The sequence below is a fragment of the Anopheles arabiensis genome, chromosome X, assembly GCF_016920715.1.
Source record: "Anopheles arabiensis isolate DONGOLA chromosome X, AaraD3, whole genome shotgun sequence".
NCBI classification, from domain to species: Eukaryota; Metazoa; Arthropoda; class Insecta; order Diptera; family Culicidae; genus Anopheles; species Anopheles arabiensis.
This window is the reverse complement of record NC_053519.1, coordinates 21,499,507-21,505,506: the sequence shown is the minus strand read 5'-3', so window position 1 is coordinate 21,505,506 and position 6,000 is coordinate 21,499,507. Positions and strand designations below refer to the sequence as shown.

The 6,000-nt window shown below is 39.0% G+C and overlaps 1 long non-coding RNA gene across 3 annotated transcripts; it reads left to right on the top strand.

Annotated features, from left to right (window-relative positions):
* The first annotated feature begins 355 nt into the window (after window positions 1–355).
* On the top strand, window positions 356–1,397 carry LOC120906126. Of its 3 annotated transcripts, none has more exons than XR_005740032.1 (3): window positions 356–664; window positions 767–1,023; window positions 1,124–1,397. It is a non-coding gene; the product is annotated as an uncharacterized LOC120906126 (long non-coding RNA). The 3 variants fall into 3 exon arrangements; XR_005740031.1 differs by having other exon boundaries at window positions 767–1,061; XR_005740030.1 differs by having other exon boundaries at window positions 767–1,066.
* Window positions 1,398–6,000: the final 4,603 nt, after the last annotated feature.

Below are 6,000 nucleotides of genomic sequence, written 5' to 3'. Positions count from 1 at the left end.
CGCTTACCCAACCCGTGGACAACGAGCGACCGAAGAAGAAAAGGAAGGACAAAGCAAAGGACAGGTAACGGAAAACCCTAATTTCCCGACACGTGGATAAAAAAGGTGAGTGTTGTATTTTGTGTTTAATAATTCGGTTCAAGTTTTATTCACGTTAAGTTTGTTTTCAAGATAGAGCGGGAGTGCGTAAAAAGCGAAGCTTAACCCGAAGGCGCGCCCGAAATTGACAGACGTCAAAAGGCGGTTGGCCAGGTAGCGCAATAATTCCCAACAGCAGGTTGGACCATACATAACAGTGAGTTACATCCTAAAGCATAGGTCCCCCACTCTTATAATAAAAAGGCGGTAGCAAGGTCTGTTGAAATACCAGGTCACATATTAACCCCGTTTTCACAGCTAAGCTGAAGAAGAATCAGCTAAGAAAAGTGACGTCTGGATTACCGCGTGTATGTACAAGGGATGTGATTGTATGTGTGCGACGCTAGTTTCCAATGTTTACGATCTGAATGATGCGAAACAACAAGAAGGAAATTAAGTTAACATTTTCCATAAATTTAAGATAAAATCATTGTGCAGTGATTTGTGATCACATAAATTATTCATCGCGCAATGTCTGTACTATTACAATCTAATGTTCGTGGCTCATTTCTTCATCTGGAAAGTGGTAAAGATACGTGGTCATATGTGATATGATATTTGATAAACTCTGTTCCTTGTGATATGTTATTCTATAATAATATAAACAACATCTCATACTACATTTTAGGTGCCTCCTAGACTAGACCGTATATATCAAACCCAATTCGATGAAATTGAATAAACGCGCCAACAGTGAGTTTGGTCACCCGTCCTAATTATATGTAGCCATTTGGTTGTGGTTTCCGTGTCGGATGGTGGTATATGATTCTCGTACACACGGCGGAAGCAAAATCACTTGTTATAATTCTATTATTTGGCGCTTCCAGATTTCATCCATCCAGATCCAGAGAAACATTACAGAACCAACGTGATTTAGTTTTTGAGGTAGCGTTATATACAATTCCGGAAGTGATGTTTTCGACGTACCGTATGATATTTGGTTTTACGAATGTATTCATTTTACTAAATTTATTTTGTCTTTTAGTGTCCGAACTACTCAATCCTGATAAAGGGCTGTATAAGCGAATTACACTGCTCTTACAAGCTGAACCAAACATATTTTATAAACATTATTCGTGCGACTTAATGCAAAAATAGAACAGCTACAGTTAGTGAGGGAAACGGTATCGCTATCAACAATTTAATCATCTTTTAAAGCATTTAAAAGGAAATTCTACATCACAGTTCATGTATTCTACGCTTAAGCACATGTACGCGTTACTAAAGAACGTATATAGATTAATTGAATAATATTTAACATGTAGAAAAATTGGTCGCACAGTTTTTATATGTTGAGAAATTTAAGGTTAATTGTTATTAGTTTTTAGCTTCATCGTTGCTCTCGTCTTTTTTTTTTTTTTTTTTTTTGTTATCGCGGAGTGAAACCTTCAAAAGGCACCCACGACTTCCATACCAACCGTCCATGTCGTGGGTAGTGGGATTCATTGATCGTAACCCATCTGTATTACAGATTAGCTTACGATCAATGCGACCGCACTAAAACACTCCGCGTACCTTTTATCTTCCTTTAGTCGCTTGTGTGATGGCCCATCTTGATCCTAAGAATTCCTCTACGCTCATATCTAGAAAAGAAATAGTAAGAAAAGAAAAGAAAAAGAAAAGAAAAGAAAAAGAAAAAAAAGAAAAAAGAAGACAAAAAGAAGCTGGCTGCCATCCGGGATAAGTTGCTCCGTCACGGTTGAGGCTTCTGGTTATCCATCACTCATCATTAGGTTCATTTTAAATCGTTTTTCGTATGCTAGTTTCAGTGGGCTTTCCTCATTATTTTCGTTAGATGAGAAGGACATATATTTTCGGATACTTGTAGGATATTCTTTTCTATACACCTGTTCGACAGATTTAGCGTCATTAGATTGGTCTGACGTTAAGACATTCCAGTTGCCTGGAATGCCTGCCCCCTCCTGGTTGGCCATGTACCATCATCCGCCCAAGGGGTTGGGACTGGGTCCGTGTACCCAAGCTTGGATATACGATGATACATGTTACCACTGCACGAAACGGACGTCGCAGGATAGGAGTTGAGTAAGAGAGCCTATATTAACCTTCAAGGAGGTGTCGGATCTTACCCCATTTGCAGATAATTTGGTGGTATAGTGCGTTTAGTTTACTATCCTTCTCATCTTTTTAATTCCTTTTGGATCCTGCTGTTGCGATTTTCTTTTGCGGCTAGTTGTGCCATTAGCTTCAAAGCTGGCTTTCATGTTCAAATATCGCATGCGAACTATCACTCTCTGTTTTGCGAATGATTTAACTATATCTGAGGGTAATTCAACTTGTTTCTGTATATTAACCACTAATCTCCGTACGATTAATGTTTTCTTATTAAATTTACCATTCTTGTGTAATTTTTGGAATATTTTTTCCATTTTCTTTCCAATGTTCATAAACTCTTCACTGGGTTTGTGTAGTCCACCCAGCGACAAATGGTCCACAAATGTTGGTGGTTGGCAATAGCTATGCTCATTAAAAATTTTAAATGTTTGTATTCCTAGGTTTAAGCTGGGATACTTTTCGTTAAATTTTTTTGCGAGGTAACCCATAATGTATTGCAATCCATCTTCTTCTTGTTCTGTCATTGTTAAAGGATTACTGCTCGCCGTACTGATAATATCACTATCTTCTGAGCTTATTAATCCATTAGCTTTTTCCATGCGTTGCATGTCTGGGAAGTTCGGTACTATTTCGGCTCCTGAAAACACCGTTGCAGCTATATATTCCTCCGGCTCTTCATTTAAATTACTTTCTTCAACGTTAGGTTCCACTGTCGTCAAATATTCATCCGGTTCTTGGTTGTTTTGTTGTCCGGTATGAGTTTGATTCCGTAATATGGTTGGGGATTTTCCAAGTATCATTATTCTTATACGGTAAAGACAGCTCAACGGCGATGGGTGATCATTCACCCCTCCTTTTTGTCTTACTTGCGAGAAGAAGTTCTCTAGTACATCTTGGTTAAGCTGTTAAAGAAAATTATAATACAAAGATAGAATTGATTATTTTAAACATTTAAAATAACTATACAGCATTGCACGATGGACAATAAACTTGGTTCAACATTTGCTGCTTTTTACAATGAATAACTACTTGCCTTATATGTTGATATGAATTTGACTGCGTTTTTATTCTTTTCCTTCATGTCGTCAAACAGCATTTGTAGAGCAGTTGTTTTCATTATCACAGATTTTTGAAATGTTTGTAACGAAGATTTTCCCAACGCAATGGAATTCTCCATTAACTCGCGCATATCGTTGAGGGCCTTTCGCTGCATTTCATTACCATTATATGATTTTTTGTAGTCTTCTTTTGCAAATGGTGAATACGAGTTTGAGACACTGAACCATAAATCAATTGTTTCTATAAAATCTGCCAAATCACTTGCTTCTGTAGTGTCATCGTATCTCCGTAATGAAATTGCCACTGTACGCGATAGAAGTTGCGCTGCTTTCCGAACATTTTGTTTTTCTTGACTGGTCATTCTTATGTGTCCAGTAATATGGGTGTAATTTCTGCAGCCATTCTACCTTCAAGAATTTTTTTGAGTGGTTCAATTGTAATATTTTTTTCTTTATACTTAAATCCATGGTCCACTAGCCAGTTTCTCGTTAATTTCAGCAAATGCGGCACATCAGGAACAACGTACACATTATTTGTTGTGACGGGATGCGGAAAGAATGGGTTATTATAATCTGCTCCCAGTTCTTTCCAACAGCTCGTATTTGCTGGGCAATTATCACTTACTATTGCAACAACATTTATATTAATCTCGCTCAGTCTGTTTATGATACTAATAATTATGTCTTTTGTCATACTTTGATCAAATCCGATGTATATTGGCTGCTTCCAGTTGTTGAATAATCCTCTAGCGATTACCACTTGCATGTAATTGTGAGGTCCCAATATTTCATCTGCAGCCGGATCATATTCCATAACGCTTTCTACCTTCATCTCATCGAAGCTTAAAACACATTCCTTGTCTCTTTTGGTAAACGTTTTTGTTACGGTCGCGATTAAATCAATGATATCATCTAAAATGCCTTGTTTAAGATTGATTCTTTGGGAATATTTTTCCAACGTTGACGGCGCTGGCATTGGAATTTTCATATCATTTCCGAGATATCCATACGCTCGTTTGGAAAAGTACCTTACTGTGAAAGCCTTGCTTATTTCTTCCTTTGTCCATCTGACTCGCTTCTTTCTCTTCGTTATTAAATCGATTTGATTGCTAGTTAATGTATCTCCTAGCACCTTTTTCATTTCAGGAACAAAATCTTCTTTTTGTATGCTTGTACTTTTTACGAGTTTAAGATCGTTTTCCAGGCACGTGTTTTGTTTCTTAAGAGCTGTATTTTCTTTTACAGCGGAATCCAGATGCTCCTTCAGAATCAAGTTAGCATCTTTTAATTTTTTTGCTTCATCCAATCGAGCTGTAAGAGTACATAATAGTAGCTCTAGCTGTTTGATGGTTTTGTCTTTCTGGTCACAGCTTTTACATTCGTTTTCATTATTATTGTAAAGCACACGTCGGCGTTCCTCAATCATAAGCTGTTCATTATTCTCATCATTATTATTTGCGTCGTTTGAAGTTTGTAATATTGATGGAATAGCTTTTAAAAAGAGTCACAATGTACAAAACACATAATTAATAATCATCCAAATTTCAAATAGTAAGGCAGAACCTCACATTTCACATTCGCTCAGATAGATCATGCGATTAATTTAATGACACGACCCGGAGCAGGTACGTGCGTACCGGAATCGTTTTCCACCCAATCCAATCCGTGGGTGCAACGCGTTCGAATGGACCAGAATCTCTCTTCTTCTCTTCTTTTGGCTCAACAACCGTTGTCGGTCAAGGCCTGCCTATAACACTTGTGGACTTGGCTTTCAGTGACTAATTGATTTTCCTCCCTAGCAGGACAGTCAGTCCTACGTATGGCGGTACGATCCATTTGGGGCTTGAACCCATGACGGACATCCAAACTCACTTCATTAACTTCATCACTTCATCAATCATTTATGCCAACGGGCTTATGTTTCCTTACACCTACCGCTACACCTACTGAACCTACTTGTACCTTCCTGGTTGTCCCCAATGATTCCGAGTTGCTTACGGATGGCTCCGACTCAGCAGGTGTGGGTCGATCCGCGTAAACTTAAGCGATAGTAATTATACTATGATAGGAAAGTTTGAATGCCCGTCATGGGTTCATGCCCCGAATGGACCGTGCCTCCATACGTAGGATTGACTATCCTGCTATGTTAACAATAAGTCACTGAAAGCCAAGCTCACTAGACCGACAGCGATTGTTGTGCCAAAAAAGAAGAAGGACCGTTTAAATGTGAATCAAATCACTTGCCGCCTTTACAGAAAAAAAATCTCAAAACCTCTCAACAAAATCTTGTGTATCACATCCAGCCAGCCAGCCAGCGAGCTGAGTAATTGGTGCTAGTTAAGAAAAAATATGCACTGCGCGAACTAAACGGATCCTGGGAAACCAAGGGGACACTAAAATCGCTCTTTATCCACAACTTCGCTCACTATTAAATTATCATTTTGATCTGTTTCCCGCTTAAATTTCCTTGAGAAACTTTGCTACACGACACTCAGTGGCGAATTTAGGGTATCAGGGGCCCTAGGCGGTAAGACGAGTTGAGGCCCCTGGAAATGCTAAATGATGGGGAAGGGGGGTTTGTACTGTCACTGAACTTGCTGTTGGGAGATTGAATAGTAAACTTGAAATACCGTCGAGGGGGCCCTACGATCATCAGTCACAGGCTAAGACAAATTCTGGCGGGGTGGGGGGGGGGAGTCATTCGCCAACCTCGGGGCCCCAAACGTCCATC